The sequence below is a fragment of the Eretmochelys imbricata genome, chromosome 18 (assembly GCF_965152235.1).
Source record: "Eretmochelys imbricata isolate rEreImb1 chromosome 18, rEreImb1.hap1, whole genome shotgun sequence".
Lineage (NCBI taxonomy): Eukaryota > Metazoa > Chordata > Testudines > Cheloniidae > Eretmochelys > Eretmochelys imbricata.
Genome location: NC_135589.1, coordinates 11,872,001 through 11,895,566, shown reverse-complemented (window position 1 = coordinate 11,895,566; position 23,566 = coordinate 11,872,001).

The window sequence follows — 23,566 nt, the reverse complement described above, 5'->3', positions numbered from 1 at the left end:
TGGACTGTCCTGACTTCTGAGGGTTTGATTTCTTTCTCTAACGCTGGATTACTCTTACGGGATTTTTGCCTTTAATATATGTATCTAGGTCAGGCAGCTGCTCGGACGTTACTGTCAGCGAGAATGCAGTTGAGGAGCTCAGTTAACAGCTCACCCTCTGGCGTGACTGGGTGGCTTGAGGGATTGGTCATGGAATAAAGAGCTCTGGGTCTCAAGTTCACATCCATCTCTGGTGGGTAATGACTGAAAGCTATTATCAGCTGAGAGTTTGTTCAGCAGCCTCTGTGGAATGAACTTGGTGGTGAACTCTCAGCAGGGGTGCCAGAACAGGGGGGGCCCTGGCTCTATCACCTTTAAGAGTAGGAGGGTGATGGGCAAGTAATGGGGAGAGGGGGCAGAGAGGAGCAAGCACAGGGGTAGGGCCACGGTTCAGATGCCGATGGCTCCTCCCGCCACTTTTAGGGAACTTCTGCTGCTCCTGTCTCTCAGCCTAGTTCTTAAAGGCCAGAGATCAGTGGTATTGAAATACCATGCCCAGGAAGGGTGGCAGAATACAGTCCTGAAGTGACAGCTGTGAAGGTCTGAACCCTTGTATTCACCCCTTGCACATGACTGTGGTAACCTTTCTGCAAAGTCTGCCTCGTGAGGTATCGTCTGAAAACTCATAATTTGCTGATCAGTATTGTCCTGATAAAATACATATGGGAACATTGTATGGAAAGTTATAAGATTCCACTCTATGGTATTAATAACACCTGTTCCAAGCCACAGCCCTCCCCAATCAGGAGTTGGCAGACAGGTCTGTCTCAAACAAAAGTGTGCTCTGCTTACTTTGCATTTTAAGCAGTAAGCAGAGTCTCAAGGACAAAGGAAGTTCCAGCAGGAGATCTCCTCCCCTGGAGACTTTTTGTCTCCTCAAGCCGAGGGCAGGTCTACATTTAAAACTCTGCATTGGCACAGCTGCATCAATGCAGCTGCACCACTGTAATGCTTTAATGAAGATGCTCTACACAGCTGGGAGAGAGCGTCTCCTGTCGGCTGAGTTAATCCACCTCCAGGAGAGGTGGTAGCTGTGGCAGCAGGAGAAGCTCTCCCACTGACATAGCGCTGTCACCTACATTCAGAGGCGCTGACTTTACACGACCCCTGGCTCTGCCCCAGGTCCCACCCCCACTCCTTCCCCCAAGGCGCCACCCCCTCCTGCCTCTTCCCGCCCCGCCTCTTCCCACTCCCTTCCACCCTTCCCTCAAGCACGCTGCTTCCTTGCTCCTTCCCCACCCCTCGAGCCTCCTGCGCGCCGCAAAACAGCTGTTCGCGGTGGGCGGGAGGCGCTGGGAGAGGGGGAATCTCTGATAGAGGGGCTGCTGGTGGGTGCTCAGCCATGGAGTCGGTGCCTATGACTACACTGTCACTTAGATTGGTATAAATGTGTTGCTCAGGGGTGTGGATTATTCACACGCCTGGGTGATGTAGTTATACCAAAGTAATTTTGTAATGTAGACCAAGGCTCAGCTGGAAATGTTTTCTAAGAGGAGGACTGACACTATAAAAGTGAGGGACAAACACCCCACGGCACCTTCTCTTCTCCTCTCTCACGCTCTGTCCATTGATGGACTGCTCCAGAAAGAATGAAGGAAGCAGTTGTTACACGGAAGTAGGGATCCTGACCCAGAAGTTTTGCCAGTAAGACTATTGAGAGCACTTGGTGAGAGAAACTTGCTTTGAATTTAACATAGGCGTTAGTTGCGGTTTTATCTTCATTTCTCATGTAATCATTTCCGACTTTTATGTCTCGCTACTTGTATCCACTTACAATCTATCTCTTTGTAGCTGATAAATTTGTTGTATTGTTTTATCCACACCAGCGTGTTTCCCAAACACTTCATTCAAACTCCATTTGGGTTAACAGGATTTGTGCATATCATTTCTATTAATAAAATGATGGACTTTAGATGAGCTTGTATTGTCCAGGAGGGGCCTGGACAGCACGTTTCTGGGGAAGAGTCTGGGAGCGGGAGTGTGCTGATATCATTCAGGCTGGTAAAAGCCTGCGGGTGACTGGCAGGTTGCAAGTGCCCAAAGACATAGCTGGGAATGATTTACTGTTGTGAGCAGTCCAGGAGTGGAGGCTACAACAGCAAAGCAGTGTAAAGGACACCCCAGGTGAGAGGGCGGGATGACATAGCTACTCACTAGTCTCGATTGGATCCTGGGTATGGCACGCAGGTGTGGGGGTCACAAGTGAGCTCTTGTGGGCAGAGAGGCCGCTGAGTCTGTGCTCCCCTCCAAGCAGCTACAGGGGTGGGGTACAGAGAAAGCCTCAGATGAAGGAACGGAAGACAACTGTGCCACAATAAAAAGCACCCAGGCCTCTCTCGCCAGCTCGGGATCTGCCCCACACTTGGGCAGCGTGCTGCATTGTTGTGCTGGGCGCTATACAGACACATAGTACAAGACAGACCTGCCCCAAAGAGCTCACTATCTAAATAGACAAGACAGGCAAAGGATGGGAGGGAGAGCAGAGGCACCGCGTGGGGAAGTAGCCCAAAGTCTCACAGCAGCTGGGGGGATGATCTGGGAGGAGATCCCAGGTCTCCTGGCTTCCAGTTCAATGCCCTGCCCACTGGACTGTGCTGCCTGGCTAAAATCTGTGATTATTATTGATTTTATTTTATAAGCAGAGGAATAATTAAGAAAATATTTGAATTGAAAGCTGTATTTGGGACATCCAACTTCGTGCCCCTTCTGGGATCAATTCCCTTTGCCATTAGTATGATGGAGCTTCTCATGCCCAGCCCAGCAGCTGCATCAAAGAGATTATTTGTTATGAATTATGTGCTAAGCTCTGATTATTATCCTCATCCGACAGATGGGGAAACTGAGTCCTGGAGAGGGGCTGTGTCTTGCCCAAGAGGATAAGCGAGTCAGTGGTAGAGGAGGCCCACACTCCCGTGCTCCTTCCAGCAGACCCCAGTGCCTCTCAATAGTTAGAGGCAGGTTTTTAACTAAAGGGCAAATAAAGTGGTTGGTACTTCCAAGTGGGGGCGTAGGAGAAGGGTTTGCCTGTAGGAGATGGTCCTTAGTGTAGGTTTCACTGCTCGGTGAAAATTTTCCCTGGTGGGTGAGTGTATATTATTAGCAGTCATGTTAATTACAGTTGTGACTTGGAAGCAACCAAGATCAGAGCCCCATTGTGAGAGGTGCTTTAGAGATGCAGAACAGCAGACAGGCCCCGCCTCAAAGGGCTTACCATCTAAACAGACAAGACAGCCCAGGGGAGGGGAAGGGTCTAACTCACAAGCAGATGGTGATGGTGACTTAATATCAAGATTTGGTTTGCGGAGTGGGGTTTGGGAAGGGGATCAGCTAAACGGAAACACAAGGGGAGGGAAAAGGGCAATGGGGACAGAACAGGTGAGGAGAAGAAGGAGGGCAGTAGGCTATAAAGGGGAGGAGCATGTTGGGGCTGAGGTGAAGAGACTTGAGGGTGGACAAGAGGGGGGTTGGAGCCAACAGCCCATCACCCCAGGGGTGGGCAGAGAAAGACCAGTCAAACCTGTAGAAAGTATTATCGTTGTCGGTCAGTCCTGGTTAAGCTCTTCCACTGGCTCCAATGTCATCATAACCTGTAACAGGTAACCTCAATAACATGCAGCATTACCCCCCCCACGCACACACACACCCTTTTTGTACCACTGGGGAAACTGAGACACAGAGTGGGGCAGGGGCTCGCCCCCGGTTGCCAAGGAGCCGGTGGAAGTGGGATCTCCTGACTCCCCAGCGTGCGTTCTATGGACTGGAACGCGCCGGGCTCGGTGTTTGTTACGAGGCGATAAAGCTTTGCTGTATCTGCCTTTTTTTTTCACAGCATCTTTCAAAACCCAGAGTCTGATTTGCATTTAAAAAAACACTAGGTCCCTCGCAGGAAAATGCTATTCAGCTGTTCCCAGAGCTCAGGAATAAAAATTCCCTCTCTTGCTCTCGGTTCTTCTGTCTCAAATATATTTGGGGCCAAATTGCACAATACTTATTGCTAATATCTGGGCCATGAATATTCATTGCGGCCTGGGGCCTCGAGACTCCAGTGGAAAAGCAAGTGCAGGCGGTGTGGCGGCTCTGCATGCCGCTGTGCTCTGCTCTTCGGGGAGGGTAAACACATCGGGGAGGGGGAACTTGTTTGGATAGGATGGGAGCTGTGGGATACTAATGGCATCTTGGAGTCTTCGGGGAGCGCTGGTGAAACTCCATTAAGCAGCGCAGTGAAGGCTTTTTAAACAAACAACTCAAAGAAAACCATTAAACTGACTTAATTGCAAGGAAAAAGCCCTGCACTCAGCTGGGGTTCTGAACATACTTTGTCTCGCTCTCTGTCTTGTTTTCTTTCTTTCTCTGATGCTCTCTTTGGGGGGTATCCCTGTCCCAGATTCCCCAGGCCACAGGAGATTCTCCCATTGACCAAACTTATAGGGTCAGACTAGTCCCCACTGGGAAGGCTTTACTGGATTGTCAAACAACCCTGTGCCGGGGCATCTACCCCACACAAGTCCTGCACAGTTAACCCTGTGACAGGCTGCACCCGGAGGAGTGTCAGGGCTGATTGGGCCTAATTAGGGTGACCAGCTCGTAAGTGTGAAAAATCAGGATGGGAGTGGGGCATAATAGGTGCCTATATAAGCCAAAGTCCCAAATAGTAAGACTGTCCCTATAAAATCAGGACATCTGGTCACCCTAGGCCAAAGGGCTGATGAAGGAGCTGGGACAGGCATAAAAAGAGGATGTTGCTAGTAAGAGAGAGGACTGCAGGAAGGAGCTCTCTAGTCACTTCCCAGAGAGAGTTGGGTCTAGTCTAGTCTAAGGGGCATAAGCCCTGGGATCCTGCCTGCGAATATAGACTCTGGCAAGAACCTGAGAGAGGGTGGAGTATCCACAGGCAGCAGAGGCACCTCCAGGGGTGGGCCAGAAGACAGAGAAAGGAAGGTAGGAGAGAGTCAGAGGAAACGACAATAGGGTCTGAGGCTGGGTAGACTGTAATTGCTGGGCACAGGGTCCCTAGAACCCTGAGCAGTGGATGGACCCAGGTTCCCTTCCCAGCCAGTGGGGTAGTGGGACAGTCTGGACTGTGGAAGGGAAGACTGCCTGAGGCGGATCATCCAGTGGGACTTTGATACCCCAGAGGGAGAGAACGACAGTGTCCTGGCTGGAGCCCCAAAGAAGGAGCCCCCTGAGCCCTGAAGAGGCAGCAATAGAGTTCAGAGAGAGATGGAGGGAGCAGCCGAAGGTGGGATTGTCAGACTGGTTGAGAGCTAATCCCTAGATGTGGCCCCAAGGAGTGGTGAGTAGTAAACCCCACTCCCTAGCTGCAGATGTTACTCAAATAAGGGCAACCCTCTCTGCTGCCTGGGGCTTTTTTCAGACCTGCTCAATGGTCACTGTCCCACCTTAGAGGGCAAGCTAAGGTCTATATTCCACCTGTGAGCTGAAACTGGTGCTGTGTGCACATGCAGGTCTGGATCACGTGTTGTGGAGAGGATGCAGGCTTGCTGCCTTTCAGGTGGTGCCATCTGGCTCTTATGAAATAGAGGAAGCATATTATTCTATTAAGGATGGGAACTTGCCAGCTCAAGGCTTTCACCTTTGTGCCCTCTGGGAAAGGGGCCGTGTCTGTGTTTTGGGAGCCCCCAGCACACACTGGGTGCTCCTGGTTTCTAAATAACAGGCTGGCAGTTTGAATCCCTATCTGAGTCTGTAGTAGGAGTGGTTCCCACTTGATGGTTGTTTGGTGAGAAATCGGTTCCTGGACTGAGTGCAGTTCCCAGGGCATGGATGTCCACAGCACAACCATCACCAGTGGCCATGTTGAGACACTCAGCAGGGTCCAGAGACTGAGCAAGCCATGGAGACTGAGCGCCCCGGTCCTGCTGGATGTGGGTCCCGGCAGTCAGGGCGGAGGCTCACAGACAGCATGCAGGGAAGCCTGCACTGCAGCTCTGTGTTTTGTGCATAGAGAGAATTTCACCCTCCATATTAAGAAAAGGAGGACTTGTGGCACCTTAGAGACTAACACATTTATTTGAGCATAAGCTTTCGAGAGCTACAGCTCACTTCATCGGATGCATCACGAAAGCTTATCCTCAAATAAATTGGTTAGTCTCTAAGGTGCCACAAGTACTCCTTTTCTTTTTGCGAATACAGACTAACACGGCTGCTACTCTGAAACCCTCCATATTGGTCCACCTAAAAGGAAATTCACTCTTAGAAAGACGAGTGGCCAGGGGAGGAATGCTCTGGCAGGGGGGATGCTAGGAGGCAAAGAAAACCCCCATCATATCATGCCTGAAATTTGCACTGGGGACTGAAATGTGCACCAGAAACAGGTTTCTGACCAGAGATTCTGCCCCTTCTCAAGGTGTCCCAGTTTCAACAGACTTTGTCTGCTAAACATGTGCTTGGTTTGGGATTGTTTTGCGTGTGCCTTTTTTGCAGGAGCCCCCAACCTCTACTAGAGACACCTGCATAGGATCCATGGACCCTTTGCCAGCTGCTTGTGAAGCAGAACGTCCCTTTGTTTGTGGACAGGGCCCTTTCTCCTTGTCCTGTGAGTGGTGGACTGGATGCCTTCGTTTTTCTCCAGGACCTCATCCTTGGCTTAAGCTCACCGTTTTACTCAAACAAACAGCCTCATTCCCCCTCACTTCCCCTTGCTTTCAGCCCTAGCTGCAGTTATAAGGAACTTCAAGCATTACCTATTTGATTGGCAGATGGCTAAAGCTATTCAAATAGCGGCACTGTAGACTCCCAGGGTCTGACTCTGCCCTCAGTTCCTGTGGCGTAAACCCAGAGTGACTCTCCTGACTTCACTGGAGCGACTCCGGATTGGTGCTAGCCTAGCTGAGCCCAGAATCTGGTCCGCAAACACGGCCTGCCCCTTTTCACGCTCCCACGCATGCAATCTCGCACTCGGTCATGCGGACCATCACCTTCCTCTCTGGATGTCTCCTTGCAATCAGCAGGCACTGCACACATCACCATGCAAACCCTTGTAGGCCCATGTACACTTCAGGAGCACACAGGCAGGCTCCATGTGCACACGCACCCATCAATGTCTGGCTCCCACGCCACCGAGGCTGTTGAATAATGTTCAGTTCTTGGATGTTACCCAGCTTTCTGTATGGCTGGCTGGCTGGGTACAAGCCTTTCAGGCAATCAGGCAGTAATAGAGCTAGGGGAAGCAGAATGTCCCCAAGATAAAATTTACAAGGCCTGAGTGAGCCTGCCTGGCAGTGTCAAGTGCTTTGGTAATGAGCACCTGAGCAGACGAGATTGCTTGGGTAGTTTCATTCTGCATAGATGAGCAGACAGAATTTCAAAAAGAAGTCATAAATATAAGCGTGCCCAATACCCAGCAGTGTTTCATTTCAGCATGGATGCTGGCCCTGATGGGGATGGGGAGAGTCAGAAAACCTGGAGGAAGGAAAGGTTTCCAGCTGAGAAACGCTTCCAGTTAGAAGCCTTAAGCTCCCTCCTCCCTAACCCTAAAGACATTCTTTAGCAAAGTTTCAGTGGGTTTTTAATCCATTGACAATTCTCTTTTCTTGTTTCTCTGTGTGTTGTGTGTGTTCTCAATAAAGATTGCAATACAGTGCTAATAGCTCTTCCAGTGTATATGTATTGTGAATGTCGATAGGATAGTGTGTGCAAATGTTGGTTGGGATACAGTTCTAATGTGTGGGTACAGTATGTCTAATGGCACTATGTTTAAAATACAGTTCTATTACCTAGGTGTGTGGGTGTGCAGTTCTAATATTACTAGGTTTACAATGCATTTCTAATACCAGTGGGTAGCTAAATATGGAGCAGATAACATGTGATACCATTTGTGTATCTGTCGTGCAGTTTATGGCTCGAGTTTGAATGTCTGAAGATGTATGTGTTAACATGTGCGCTAAGGTGTAGCTGAGGTCACTGGGAACTGTGGTACAGTATCCATGTCTGGGTGTATGGTAAGGTGTAAGGTGTTTCTCCTGTGTGTACATCTCGTGTGTGTGATCAATTCTAATACCAGTATGCTGAGAGGGAGGCGTTTGCATATATTGTTCATGTTTGTCTTGTGGAAACTAGAACACAAATCTAATGTCTGAGTGTACAAAGTTTGTGTGTTAAGTGCTTGAAGTGATGTGGAGGATGGTGATACAACTTGTGCATGTAAGTGTGAGCTGCCCTATGAGGATGGGTTTACATCTGTTGGCTGGTGTGTGTGTGCTCAGCCAGGTGGCAAAAGGAATGTCTGTGTGAGGATGGGTTTGCAGGTATGTGCCTACTTGTGCTGGCAGAGATGGTGCTGAGGAAGACTGTGCTTGGCTGAACGCCTGTGTGCAGCACTGAATGATAGCTCACGGCTGTTTCTTGGGCTCTGCTGTGTGACTGAATACTGTCCCTCGCATCAGCGTGGGCTCAGCTCGCATTACTGAAAGTTAGAAAAAATGACTTTTCTTCTCATTTACTGCACACTCTTCACTTTCAACAGAAGCCCTACCCCCGACTGCCGCCCTCTTTGCAGAAACTTCCATCACTGGCAGACAGGCTCAAAGCTGGTGGGGTGTAATTTTTTTTTCTTTATTCAGGAGCCTCATTAAATCCCCATTCACTGGAGCCTCCGCAAGCCAAGGGTTGGTCTGGTTTTGCCTGCACAACTTCTTAATCCCTGTGGGTAACACACTGGAAAAAGATCAATACCTCCCGTATGGACCACCTGCTTGGAGATGGTGACTCAGGTCTGTTCCCCTTTTTCTCTGCTGCTCTCTGGATTTTGCTGATTGACACCTTTGTGTGATCGGTTAGGGGTGGGGTGTCTTTGTGTGGAAAGTGTCAGAGGCCCTGGTAGGCTCAGGGAGTCTCTGACTGGACATAAGATGGAGCTTTACACTTCAGTCTGGCGTAGGCTGGAACTGCTTAAACGTTATTACCATCCAATGGCCGTGTGATAGCCTGTGTGAAGCAATCTCCGCTCTGCAGGTGTCCACACCACTATAACTGGGACCATTATTGGCAGTCCCAGCAGACAGGCCAGGAACTGAATGGGGAGAGAAGGTTGAATGGCCATCTCCCATCGGTGTAGGTAATCCACCTCCCGAACAAGCGATAGCTAGGTTGATGGGAGAAAGCCCCAGTTGCCCCAGCACTGTCTACACCGGGGCTTAGGTCAGTTTAACTGCACTGCTCTGGGGAGTGGATTTTTCACACGCCTGAGCTACATAGTTATATGAACCTAATTTCGTAGTGTAGACCAGGTCTAAGTGATACTGGCACATGCCATTGCTCCTGGTTGTGCTGTAGATAAATGCATGACTCCAGTTTCTGGTGCTCTCCCTACAGCACCACCTGTCAACTACCTCCCCTCCAACACTGAAAAATGTCTGTTATAAACATGACTCATTAGATTCCAGAAACCCAAGGTGAGTGACTGTTGCTCGAGTTATAGGAGAAGCTCTGCAGGCTGGTTAGCTGTGCTAGTGAGGGACAAGAGCATAAGGAGGACTCTCCATCACTTGAGCTAATAACCAGTCTCCCACCTCTCTTCACTAAATGTTTTGTTTGGCCTTTGTCAATGGGTAATCCTCACATGACAGTCTTATAGAAAAAAGTGTTCTAGATAACTCCTATATGGAGCTTTTTCAGAGGCAGGGGTACTTGGCTTGTGGCTTAAAAAAACAATTCTAATAATTCTAGAGTGATGGATCCCAATGCTACTGTACCGCAGTGCTAAGGCATGACTGCAGAATTCTGTCATAGGTTTGTTCTAAGGTTGTTTTATTAAATCCCAAGTTGGATAAGGATAGGTCAGCATGATGCTGGAGAGATTCACTTACACCAACAATAACTAGATTTCCATGCCCACTCACTGCTCTAGAAATCTCTGTCCTTAAAGTTCTGTTCTCTCTGCCATCCTCTGAGATAGAGGGAATCTGACTGGCAGCAGTGAGGTACAGGGAAAGGGCACTCATCATACCAGAGCTGCAGAGTGCAACTGGGGCTCCTAATCCAGCAGCAGGTGCTCCCAATTGCTTCTCCTGCCATCCACACCCTTTGGGAGAGAAGAGGTTGCAACAGAATTAGAGGCTGTGTAAATAAGAACTGCCCTATAGGACAGGTGGGTGGTCCCTCCACTCTGTCAGTGGCTTGCCTGCCACCAGTGGCCAATAATAGAAACACTTAACCCTTTCTGCGCAACATTAACAAGCAAATCCTCACAATATTCAGCAGAAGAGTCTTGTGGCTAAAGCCCAGCAGATCTGGGTTCCAGCCTGTGTCAGAGCTAGGAATTTTGGTGTGAGCTTGGGCCAGTCACGTAGCCTCTCTGTGCCTCAGTCTCCACATCTATAAAATGGGGGTAATATTATTGCCTTCCTTGGGGATGTGGTATGGAGGCTCTTGTGTTCCAATGATAGCTGTCAGGAGTTTTAACTTATCATAGGTCCTCTCAGGCTGAACAGGGCAAAGGGTGGGGACCAGATGAAAAGCAGTCCTTTGGCTCTCCAGGTTGGGGTTGAGCAATAAGCCAATAACCTATCCTCCTTTTAAAAAAAGAAAAAGAAAAAAAAAGTGAAGTTCTGGAAACCATGCTGGCCCTTCTTTGTGCCTCAAAGCCACGTCTGATGGGTCAGGAAAGATTCACAATATTATTGAGCTGCCTTGTGGGCAGGGATGGTGTCCCTAGCCTCTGATTGCCAGAGGCTGGGAATGGGTGACAGGGGATGGATCACTTGATGATGACCTGTTCTGTTCATTCCCTGTGGGGCGCCTGGCATTGGCCACTGTCGGAAGACAGGACACTGGGCTAGATGGACCTTTGGTCTGACCCAGTATGGCCCTGTTTTTATGTGGTGTTTGTGAAGCTTCCTTCATCAGTGAGGAAATGGTGAGTCTCAAAGGAAAGGCAGAAGTAGAAAGCTCCCCCTCACTTACAGGGGAGGTAGCCGAGCCAGAGGCTAAGCAGTGCTTCGTTTGTGATGAAAGAGGTGCCAGGGCTCAAGCAATTTAATTTAATTTATTTATTTATTGCATTCATAACTGGTGGAGCAAGCCCAGAGGGGCCAGGGCTATGAACAGCCATGGAGCAAGTGTAGAGGTACCAGGGCTCAGTCCTGCCACAAATTAAGCACTAAGTGACTGGTGCAAAGTGCAAGTGGGGGAGCCAGGAGCAGAACTGAGGGTCTGGTAATGTATAGCACCTCTTCAGGTGGCCACAGCCAGCTGCTTCGTGAGGAAGGCCTGAAACACTCTGCAGGGCAGCTACTGGTGCGATGCTGTGACCGCCAGTGCTGGAGCAGAGGAAGGCTTCCCCCCTCTCAGCCTGATGCATGCAGGCAGACAACACGAGCAGTGTAGCCCAGCTGCCCTGCACAGGAGGGTGGGCCAGGCAGGCCGGGTAAGGAGCAGACCAGGAAGCGCAGGCTAGGTTCGGGAACGCACCAGGCAAAGCACCTTCCCCTCGAAGCCTCAACTCGCGACTGCCCAGCGCCAGCCTCTGCCGGCGGAATATATAGCTCGGCCGAACCAACGCTGCCGTCCGTGCAGGGGGAGAGGAAAGCCAAGCCGGAGCACAGGACGCCGCGGGCGCGGCGCAGCGCTGGCTGAGCCCCGGCACGGCTGTCACCCCGCGGGCAGAGCGGGGCTGCCAGCGCATGGGGCGCGCGGGGGCCTGACTGCAGCCTCCCCCCCGACGGCGCGGCGAGCGATGGTAGGAGCCGAGACCAAAACAAAGCGGGGCGGCAATAAAAGGCAGCGGCGGCTGCTCGCTGGGCTGGGTGCGGGGGAGACGCTCCTCGCTGGTGGGGCTGCGGGGTCCGTGCGGCGGGCGGGCCGGTGCGCTCCGGGGGCTGCGGGGTCCGTGCGCTCCCGGTGCCTTGGGTCAGGGCCGGAGGAGCCGGTGCGCTCCGGGTGGCCCCAGTCCGTCCCGGGAGCGAAGGGGGCCGGGCTGTGCCAGGCGGGAGCGGTGCCCTGCGAGGCGGTGGGGAGCAAGCGCGCTCCGGTCCTGCGGCAGGAAGGGGCGCCCCGGTCCTTGGGCACCGCAGCGCTCCCCGGGGGGGATCCAGCAGCCCGCTGGCCGGGCGCCCGCTGGGGAGAGCGCCTCGCCCCCTGCCCACCGCTGTGTTCCTGCCATCAGCCCCCCGCACGGCTGCTCCCACCGGCTGGGCTGAGGTAAGCGCTGCCCCCACGCCGCGCAGGGGGGGATGCCAGTCCGGGGGTGCCGGGGAGAAGGCTGCGGCTGCGGGGAGGGAGAAGAGGGAGGCGGCAGAGGCTGCGGTAGCAGCAGGGGGTGTCCCGGCTGACGGGGCGAACCCAGGAGCTCGGCACCCAGCTGCTCACGATCGGGGACAGGATCCCTCCTGTCCCAGCTCCAAGCCGCAGCCGGCCCTTTAGGCCCCTCTGGGACAGGTCACTTGCCTCCAGCCCTTCGCCTCCTCCCAGCTGGTTCTGCCTGTGCCCCGTGGGGCAGGGCAGCGGGCAGGCAGGGGCTTGCGATGGCTACAGCGGATCAGTCCCTGGGGGGTGCGTGCGGCGCGCTCTCCAGGCGGGCTTTGGAGAGGTCCCGAACGGGCACCAAGGAGAGTTCCCCCGGGCGCTGACTCTCTGTCATGCACCGATTGCGCTAGCGGCTGCGGCGGGATCCTTCTGTTCGCCCCGGGCGGAGCGTCAGGAGGGAGCCGCGCTGTGTCCCAGGCTGTGCGGGAGGCTTGGCGCCGGTCCTGAGTCCCAGCGGGGTGGAGAGGGTCCGGGGAGCGCACAGAGTGTGTGCTGTGTGTGTGTGTGTGAAGACGGAGGTCTGATCCAGATTGGCAATTCCTGAGGTGCAGCTAGGACAGGGTCCTGTCTTGGACAGTGGCCCTCACCAATGTGTCCGAGGATGGCGTAAGAACCACACAGCAGCAGTTGTGGGTCAATCTGCTTCCCTCATTAGATCTTACCCTAACAGAGATCTGGACATGGGTACGCTGCAATGTAAGTCCAGGGTTTGAACTCCGGCTAAATCCTCCCCCCACCACCTTCCCTCAACACACACATCCTGCTAACCTAGGCTTGAACCCAAGACCCCATGAAAGTGGAGGGTCTGAGCCTGAGGCAAGCTGGGACCCAGGGTTCAAGCCCTATTGCTTTGCAATGAAGAGGCAACCTCCGTGGACTCATACTTTGGGCAGGCTCCCAGAGTGGCCAGGGACTGACTTCCTTTGTCCTCTGGACAGTCCGGTTTGGTGGACAGTGAAGTTTTCCCACAGGGCACCATGAACAAAGGGCTAGAGTGGCCACATTGTGGGAAGTCTGGGATGTGGGTGGTTGGACTCCGGCCTGCATAATGCAGTGCAGATGCCGGAGCCCCAGGCTGGGGCCCAGGGTTCGACAGCTCCAAGCAGAGTTACAAATGAGGGTAGACCCCCAAACCCTAGGTTAACAAACCCAGGGTCTGTTACCTTGAGTTCTACTAACCCTGGGCTTACATTGCAGTGACTTCATCAGGATAGTAATGTGCGCACCAAACTAGACCAATTTCTGAGGATCATTGTGTATTGTTGGCTGTTTTGTTTGTATTGCTGTAGCTCCTGGGAGCCTCGGTAGTGGACCAGAACCCCACATGCTAGTTGCTGCACAAATACAGAACAGAGAAAAAAGAAAAGGAGGACTTGTGGCACCTTAGAGACGAACAAATGTATTTGAGCATAAGCTTTTGTGAGCTACAGCTCACTTCATCGGATGCATTCAGCAGAGAGAGCTCCTGCCCCCAAGGGTTTTACTGCTTGTTCTGGTTTATTATTAAAGTGCAAGGGGTTGGGCTGTAGGGATCAGACTTTCCAAAGTGCTGAGCATCCACCAAAACAAAGGGAGCTACTCTGAGCTGGGCTCTTTTGAAAATCTGCCTCTAGGGTGGCTAGGAAAGAGGCTTTTGGTGAAGGGGGGCAGATGGGAATAAGAGAAAATCAGCCCTCCATTGGGACAGGTGCAGGATGCTACACATGTCCTGCACGGAGCCCAGGCTCGGTCCTGTTCCATTTGTTTCCCACGCAAAGCGACCCTTGTACTCTCCGGGCAGTAGCATGCCAATTATGTTGCTTCTACGTCTGCAATTACTGGGGTAGCATTTTGACAGCTGAACGAAGTCCGTTAGGGTTTAATGTAATATATCGGCAAATCAGAGCCTTTTAAAACCAGGCTGCTGCATGCCCGGTTTTGCCTCTGGAGGATGCAGGATCAATGCAATAGGGTGAGTAGGTGTGTGTTAGGGGGATGAGTCTGTCAATTTGCTGCTGTTGTGCTTGAATCTGAATATGCTGCAGATGACGGAATAAACACACACACATGTAATTCACCACCCTACCAAACTCAATTAAAGAAAAAGAAAAAGAAAAAAGTCTAGCCAAAATTGGGAATAGATCTTGGACCTGGATTCTTTTCTTTCTTATGAAACCAAACTTTATTCAGGGCCACTCCATCCCACCCACCCCGTCAAGTACTGATAAAGATATCCACAGCAACAGCGCCTCTCTCTCTCTGATTGCTCTTTTAGGCTGTGTCTGGATGGAAATCGAGCAACACAGTAGCTGTATTGTGGGGAAACGTTTCAATAGCTGGATTTCTTTTATCATACTCAGAACATCTTCAGAGGTTAGAATCATCAAGCCAGCCTCTCTAGCACCTTGCAGAGGCTTGTAAGTTGATAGGCTCAGAGCCTGGAATAATAGAGACGTGGGCTGGTGAGAGAGACAACAGATGGAACAAGTCTCTTCAATATGGTAAAAGATCTGCTCCCCATCACTCTCCCTGCAAAGACTGCTGTTCCTATGTGGGGAACACTTCACTGGGGAGGGGCAATTCATATCTGTTAGAAAAATCGTTCAAGGGGAAACTAGTCATCAGTATTTTTGACTGTTTCCCCTAGATACACACTGGGAAAAGCTAAGGGTCCAATGGCCCAAAGCAATGTATAAGGGCGCAATATGCGTGATCCTGACTGGGGCCTGGAAAATAGTATCCGTATTGTTCCAGTCATCCACTGCGATTAAAAAAAAAAGTGTTCTGTTTCTGCAGTATATTGGGCCAAATTCATCCCAGGTGTAACAAACCTAAAGTCACTCATTACACGATGGCTAGATTTAGCTCTCTGGGCTGGATTCTGCCATTCTTACCTACAGTGAGAGATACCTTACCCTGCGAATAGTCCCTTTGATCTGAGTGCCCGAAGGCACTACTCACAGTGTGTAAGGGCAGGGGAACCTGGGCATGTATATTTAGTTTTTAGGAGTATTGCAGAATTAAATGACTGATTTAATGTGGACAAAGCCTCGACTTGGTTCGTCTAGAGCTGGTCACAGGTTTTGTTACCTGTTTTTAAAAATAATACTTCGCCCTTTAGCATCCATGGTTGATTCCATTCAAAGTTTTCATGCTTTATGAACGTTAAGCCCCACAAACACCCCTGTGAGGCAGGTGAGAAGAGATGATCGGTTAGGGGAGAACTTTGAACAGTTGGGTGTTTCTCATTCATCGACTGCAGATCAGGAGGGTGAGCATTTCGTTTCATACTTTGTATGGTATGAGTATGTAGGGGTAGGCTGCGTGTGTGTGGTATTGTGAGAGATTATGCTGGGCTGTTAATTTGTTGGTGTGGATTGGGGCGGAGACTGTGGGTGTGTGTCAGTCAGTTCACCTCCTTCTCCCACCCCCTACTCCAAAATCATCTTATGATGCCAATGATCCAAGATAAAAAGCCCACTGCTTATACAAAAACTTGCCTGTTGTGTACAAGTGCTCAGCGAATAACCTTCCCTGAAAGCGAAGTGGGATTGGAGTTCTTGCCCTGGCTGCATATGGAATATCTGGATAAGCCGTGATTTTTATTTCTGAAGTTACAGCTGGTCATACCATGAGTCCCCACATCTCGGGGTGATATTGCTGTGATCTCTGTGCGTGCCAACGCACAATAAGCCCTGGCATGGCTCTCTTAACAGGGAGCATTTAGCATAAAGTTGGTTTAATCCTCTAATCTTATCAAGCGAGGACATAAATTAGAACTCAACAGTTTAATTCATTTAAAAAAAATCAAACCCTGTTATGTTTGTCTGTAGAGCATATGATTTCTCCTTTCATTTGCTTTATAGGCTTATTTTATTATCCATTGTTTGTTTAAAAGCCTCTAACTATAGATACAGGATTGGTGGTGAAAGGTACCCAGTAATTAACTCTCATCTTCTATAGGCTCATCTAGTATTCATGGAAGTTGTTTTCAGAGCTAAGGCCAGCAAAGTTCGAATGAGATAGATCCGCCTGGCATCCCCCCATCTGTCGAGAATCTGGCACTGTTGCTGGTTTGGCAGATGAAGGAGACAGTGGGAGTTGAGGGTCTTAGGATCAGGCCCCTCAGTGAGGAGAATTCCCATTTACTTCTTGTCTCCTTTATTTCTATCAAGAGGAGCAGGCAGTGCCCTCATTTTTCCCCAGTGCTGAGAGAGAACGTAGTCATCACCAGGAGTATGCCTGTCTATATGTCTGGGCAGAGGCAAGGAAATTGTGTGTCCAGACCCTGTAATGAGGCTGAGCAATGAAACTTTAGATGCTGTGGTTTCCTTCCATCCCTGACACGGTACCCTAATACTCTCTCTTTAAAGGTTTGATTTTGTGCATAGATGCACAAGTTCATTCATCTCTGTGGAGTTGCACACCAGGGTGAATTCTGGTCACAGTTCTCATGACCATCTTTTCCGAGGGCTGAATTCTGCCTACCTTACTCACGTTGGGCAGCACCGTACTCCTGACTTCAGGACAGGGGCTACTCCAGGAGTAAGGAACTACACTGTGGATGTGACTCAGCATTCATTGAAGTGCCATTGCTTTCAAAGGACTGTGAATCAATCCCAGTGCAAGTCAGGGTGGCGGAATCTGGCCCTAAATTAATGACTGGAGAACATGAAGATGACTGTAGGCACTAAAAGCCCAATCCGGCTCCCAGTGACTTCCGGGGGAGCTGGGCTGAGGTCTGCAGTGCTGATTCTGAATATACATAAGCATGTGCTTAACTATGAGCATGGAGTCATCGTATTGAAGGCAATGTGTTAAAGATCTAGATGTGGCTAGATACCTTTCTGACCTGGGAGCTGGTGGTTACTGTAAGATCATTGGTGATGATACGGTACATGGGGCTGTCATGAATACACCTCTGCAGCACCGTGAGGTAAGGTGTGTTTTTTTTTTTTTGAGCTCTCTGCTTCACACTGAGTCATGCAGAATAAGATATAAAGACCAATGAGTAACCAGAGTGCTATACCAGAAAAGGGAGGGTGGGGGGGATACAGATCTTTTAAAAAAAATCTGTCAAAACAAGCCACAAATATATAATTTTGGCTGCTTAAGATCTGCGGGGCCTTTTCTATGGGGGGGAAAATAAATAAAAATGCTAAACCAGCGACAAAAATAGAAGCAGTCTAGTCCTTTGGAGCATCCCTTCAGAGGAGTTAAAAACTCGCATTGAGGGGGGAAAAGCAGATCAGATTCTTGCTCCAGCCACTGGATAAAGGCTGAAAAAAGAATGCATCTGAGTGGGTGAAATATTAGGTTGTCTCAAGAAAACATGATTGCTTTCTTGTAGCTGCATACTTTTTCAGTGCTGGATTATGCCTGTTTTTGTCGCTGGAAGTGAAGCCCCTGGTCCTCTGCACTCCATTCCAGTTCAGCAGAGCACGTAAGTGCATGCTTAACTTTAGGCACATGCTTGGGGCTTGAAGTTAAGCATGTGCATTAATGAATAAGAATGGATTCAAGCATGTGCTTAGAGGCTTTGTTGCACTGGGGCGTAAAATATGTACATTCTGCCCCTTTAAAGTAGTGCCAGGTAAGGGACCCTTCTGAAGGCAATTGGATTGTGAACTTGTTGGTCCAGGGACTGTCTCTTACTGCGTGTGAGTGTTTGTGTGCCCAGGGCCTGGCCCACTGGGATCCTAACTTTGGTTGGGGTGTGTCAGTGCTGCAATAATAGCAATCATAATCCAAGGCCGTGGAATGACTCTTAGGGAGCCCAACGGGGTTTGGAAAAGGATCCAAAAGAATAGACTGTTTTTAACCGACTGTTTTCCATTCTTTAAACCAGACAGAGCCCCCCGGATGTAGAAACCTAGAATTCTTAGTTCCTACCTGACAATCTTATTTGATCTGGGAGAAGACATAGACCTGGTTTGGGCTGGATATGTTTTCTGTGTCTCCTCTTGAATAGAATAGCCAACCCTTTCGAAAGGGGCTCACCTGTGGACCTGATTTGCTTCCCAATATTCCTTTACTTGTTTAACAAATCTCTACTGGATTGTCGCTCAGTATATTGTATAATCCAAGCTGTCCAGCCCCTTGGCTTGTTTTGTGCTTGCAGGCTCCCGGAGCTCCTGTGGGGTTGTTGGAGGAAATGTGCTCTCAGATGAGCAGTATAGAGACTTCCAGGGTCCTTAATCCCCCTGCATTTGGAATTGCTTCAGAAAGAGAGAAAATAGAGTAACAATGAAGCCATTCATCTGTGCATGGATCAAAACTAACAATTTGGGGCCTGAGTCTGCCATCCTTGCTCAGGCAAAACTTCCAGTGATTCCAATAGTTAGGCCTGAGTGAAGACAGCAGGATCTGGTCCCTGAGTGGGAGCGTTAGCTATTGAGAACAGTGACTCTCAGGTGGTTTGACAGTTTCGTCGCACTGCCTTGAACAGATGTTCCATCCAGCTGGAAGGCGGTGGGGTTGTCTGTGGAGGAAGTCCATTCACAATGCAAGCCTGGCTTCTCTTGACCTTTTTGCTAAGATGCCTGTCTGTGAGCCTCTTCCTGCTCTCATTGAAGCTGGTTTGGCCATTGATTTCAGTGGGAGTGGGATTGGGTGGTCTGGGGATAGTGTCCGATGGGCTCTTCTATCTCTGAACGCTATGGTCTGACCCATTCAGGCTTCCGTTCTGGAGGTCCACGAGACACAGGCCTTGAACTCTGTGGCTTGTCCAGCAGGCTTGGAGTCCATAGTCCAGTCCCTTCCTGGGCCCCATTTCTGGCCAGGTGCCAGCTCTCTGCAGATAGTTAATTGAGTTGGTGATGGCAGGGGGTGGCTTTGTTCAAAAGCAATGCAACAGTTTCATTAATTGGAAACCTGTTGTGGCCAGAGTGGGATCTGCTAATGAAGGTAGCTAGATACCTGCTTGTCTGAGTACATCCAGGGTCTTGCTTCTCCTGTGAGTAATGGCCCGTTTTGCCCTATGGCTCATTGTCTCCGTGGTGAGCAACATTGACACACACATTCAACGTAGTGACACACATTTCAGGCCCCATAGGGGAGCTATGATGATTTTGATTCACTATCAGGCTGAACTGTAGGATTTTTTTCCCCTGCAGACTTTGATGGGGTCAGGGTTTGTCCCACTGTTTCAAGGTGATGAGGGTGGAATGGAAAGGGCTGGAGACTGAAACCCTAATGGGCAGCAAAACTGCCTGGATGTCTGCCTTGAAGGCTCGTGACAGAGATCCAGCATGTCCATTTCACTTGTGAGAACAGCATTCCAGAGCTGGGGGGAGGGAGGCGGGAGGAGGAATGAGGAAGTAGTTGCTTTTTAGCTCAGAAGTGGGGAGAAAAAGCACCTGGTGGTAGCACACAGGTTTATTTTTTTGGGAGGGATGGTAGGGTATAGAGGTGGCTCTGGATAACACTGGTGCCGTCCCTTTCGGGGGTTCATGATGGCCCCATAGATCAGATGCAAGATGTTGTCAAGGTTCCTTCCCCACTCTGAACTCTAGGGTACAAATGTGGGGACCTGCATGAAAGACCCCCTAAGCTTATTCTTACCAGCTTAGGTCAAAAACTTCCCCAAGGTACAAACTTTGCCTTGTCCTTGAACAGTGTGCTGCCACCACCTAGCGTTTTAACCAAAGAACAGGGAAAGAGCCCACTTGGAGACATCTTCCCCCAAAATATCCCCCCAAGCCCTACACCCCCTTTCCTGGGGATGGCTTGATAATAATCCTCACCAATTGGTTCAGGTGAATAGAGACCCAAACCTTTGGATCTTAAGAACAATGAAAAATCAATCAGGTTCTTAAAAGAAGAATTTTAATGAAAGAAAAGGTAAAACAATCACCTCTGTAAAATCAGGATGGTCAATACCTTACAGGGTAATCAGATTCAAAACATAGAGAATCCCTCTAGGCAAAACCTTAAATTATGAAAAGACACAAAAACAGGAATATACATTCCCTCCAGCACAGCTTATTTTACCAGCCATTCAACAAAAGAAAATCTAACGCATTTTCTAGCTAGATTACTTACTAACTTAACAGGAGTTGGGAGGCTTGCATTTCTGATCTGTTCCTGGCAAACGCATCTCACAGACAGACAACCCCTTTGTTTCCCCCGCCCTCCAGCTTTGAAAGTATCTTGTCTCCTCATTGGTCATTTTGGGTCAGGTGCCAGTGAGGTTACCTTAGCTTCTTAACCCTTTACAGGTGAAAGGGTTTTGCCTCTGGCCAGGAGGGATTTTCTGGCACTGTATACAGAAAGGTAGTTACCCTTCCCTTTATATGTATGACAGAGGCTCATCACTTGATGGGGCTGTCAGTGGTTTTGGGGAAAAGGAACATGGTGTGTAGGTGTGATTCTGGCTTTATGGCTTTGCAGCTGGCGTGTGATGGTGCTGTTCTGGGAACTGGCAGAGCAAACAGGTACCACATCTCCTCCTGCCCGTCCCTATTTGGGAAGAGACTCTGGCTTCCGTGCACCACAGACAGCTGTAGCTTTGTGATTTACTGTTCATCAAAGATGAAAGAGTCGAACCTTGCTTCATTTCTGGCCTGGTTATGTAGAAACATCCAGCTTTTCCATTGTGATATTAATTTGGTCCTTGGGTGAGTGAGAGAGTGGCCAGCTGAGTAGAATTACATGGGATGGGAAGATGACAATCAGCAGGCTACGGTTATTACTGAGTATGAGCTATTTATATTGCATTCGCCAGCCTGCGCTTCTGTCTATTAAGGCGTGTGGATTAGCTTTATTTTCCGTAGGTCTCTGGAGTAAATGGTTCTACCCAGACAGCAGCTGGGACAAGCAGCAGAGTTAGGATCTAAGAGCTGTTGATGGGAGTTTATACCTTCCTGACCTTGGAGCTCTGCGTCCTTCAGCTGTAAGGGTAGGTGGCACTGCTCTGTGCATCTCTAATCTCGGAGGCAGCTTCACCCACTCCTCCCTAGCCACCTTCGGCTGTCAGCAGAGAATACCTCCCCTTGACAGCGCTGTACAGTCAGGAAGGGGGTCTGAGCTTGGATCCCACGGTGCCTTTGAAATACCTTAGTCAGCCCCCCAAGAGAGCCAGACATTCTGCGACCAGATTAATGTAGAATGACGGACTCGATCCCTGAGGTGCTGAGCACTCCCAACTCCTCTGTATGTCACTGGGTGCTCAGCACCTCCTAGACAGAGCAGGATGTAGTTGAGGGACCCTCGCCTGCCTTTCCCGATGTCAGTAGCCAAGATCCAGCTGACTGGACGGGAGCAGGATCAGACCCACTTTGTGCTGGGAGCGCAGCGCGCTCTGCTCCCGCTGGATCCCGCAGTTCCTGGCTGTTGGCTAGCAGCGTTTTTAGTTGGCGAAAGCTGAAGATGCTGCGCATCCTGCCCCCTCCACCGTCCCCACTGTGAGGGGTCAGCGTGTGTCCTTGTCCTGCTGGGATTATCAGGAGCTGGACAAAGAAGAAGGCAGGAGCTTGGGTGCTGCCTGATTTGTTTTCCTTCCCCAAATGCAGGACTCGGTCCCCCTGGTCACTGGCATCACCCCACTGCCTTCGGTGGGAGCAGACTTGCATCCTTGCCGTCTGTCCTGAGAGGAGTAGGGCCTCGCCCTCCTGAGCTGAGGGTGAATAAGGCACCCAGCAAAGGCCTCTAAGCGGTCCCGTGCCCTTGCAGTCAGCCCAAAGGCCTGGCAGGAGTTGAGAGAAGCCAGGTTTTATGGGCCCCGAGGCGCAGAGCAGAGGGTGCATGGCGCAGACCAGGGGCCCCCGCATATGTTCGATGTTGGATACGGACATTAGGATTCCACAGAGGGCTGTAACCTTGGACACCTGCCCCCTTTATTCTTGCCTAGAGTTCTCTGTTTGCTGGGAGAGGAGGTGGGGGAAGCGGGGCTGGAATACTTTCCCCACCATCTGCCTTAAGGCATCAGACTCGTGAGTTGGCACTGTTCATTTCTGATCTCTGCCAAACCTTGTTAATAGAGAACATTCCTGCTGAACTGAAGGCAGTTCACGTTCCATAGACGCTGGGGAGGCAGCTGTTCGTGCAGGGAACGAAAAGAGAGGCTCCAACAGTTGTCTGGTTTTTTTTAAGTTGCTGGTCACTCCGAATAGCCGCTTCCTCGTGCAGGGGAGTCAGAGGTGAGAATCGTTTATTTGCACACTCTGGCCTCGAGGGCTTGGATGTTACTGCACCTGGGGCCAGATGCTGATCTCACTCGCTCCAGTGTAGATCTGGTGACATCAGTGGAGTCACTCTGGATTTACGTGGGATATGTGAGCTCAGGATCCAGCCGGTGGATCACTGTGTAGCAGAGTCCTGAGTTGTGGTTGTCAGTGACGTCTGCTTGTGGTTGCCCACTCTCTTCCTTCCCAGCATGGCTTTGCCTGGCACTTGTGTAGTTAGTAGAAGAGCCCTCTGTACTCTTAATTAAGTCCATGGGTCTAGAGTTCAAATCCCAGCTCTCCTGACTGACCTTGAGCAAGCCACCTACCAACCCTGCCTGAGACTCCTGCCCTGCCTGCAAAGATGGGTAATGATACTTTTTGCTGATGGGAATTAATCAGAGAAATGGTTTGTACAGTGCTCAGTGCTGTTAAAGGAAGAGGGTGGTCATGATCCGCATCACACCACCGTTCATACATGGGAGTGAGGGGACAGCACATGGGCTGTCTGTCCTATCAGAATCAGGACCATCCTCTGCCTTTGCTTCCTCCTTGCTGTGTCAGCAGGGTGTTTGTAGTGGAGGAAGAGGAGACATATCAGGAGAGTACTGACTGGCCATACTGCTACTGTGTTGAAGGATTAACATGAGGGACCAGGCCCTTGTGTCTCTCACAGCCTGCCACCTGTGGGCGAAGGAATTCTGGTTGGACTTATCCCAGGCTGCCCATGGAGGTTCTGTGCAGCTGCTGAGAGGTGGGATGCTGGGTGTTCCTTTTGAGCGACTGTCTCTCCCAGCCAGGATGCTCATCAGGATTACCGGCCCTAACGATACCTGTAGAATGATCTGATCAGCTGCTGACTGTCATGTGACTGCGTCGTGTCCTTTGCATGGGCTCTTCTCTTCCCGTTCTGTTTTCTCCCTCCCTCTGAATGGAAGTCTCTATCGATGCTATGGCCCAGCTTGGATATAGGCACAAGTGGGCACAGTTCCATTGACTTTAATGGAGTTTCACCTGCTTATGCCAGCTGCAAATTTAATAAATAATAACACATTGCATTTTCATGGCACTTTCAATCTGAGGATCATTTGGCCCAATCTGTTTTTTCTTTCACAGTCTAG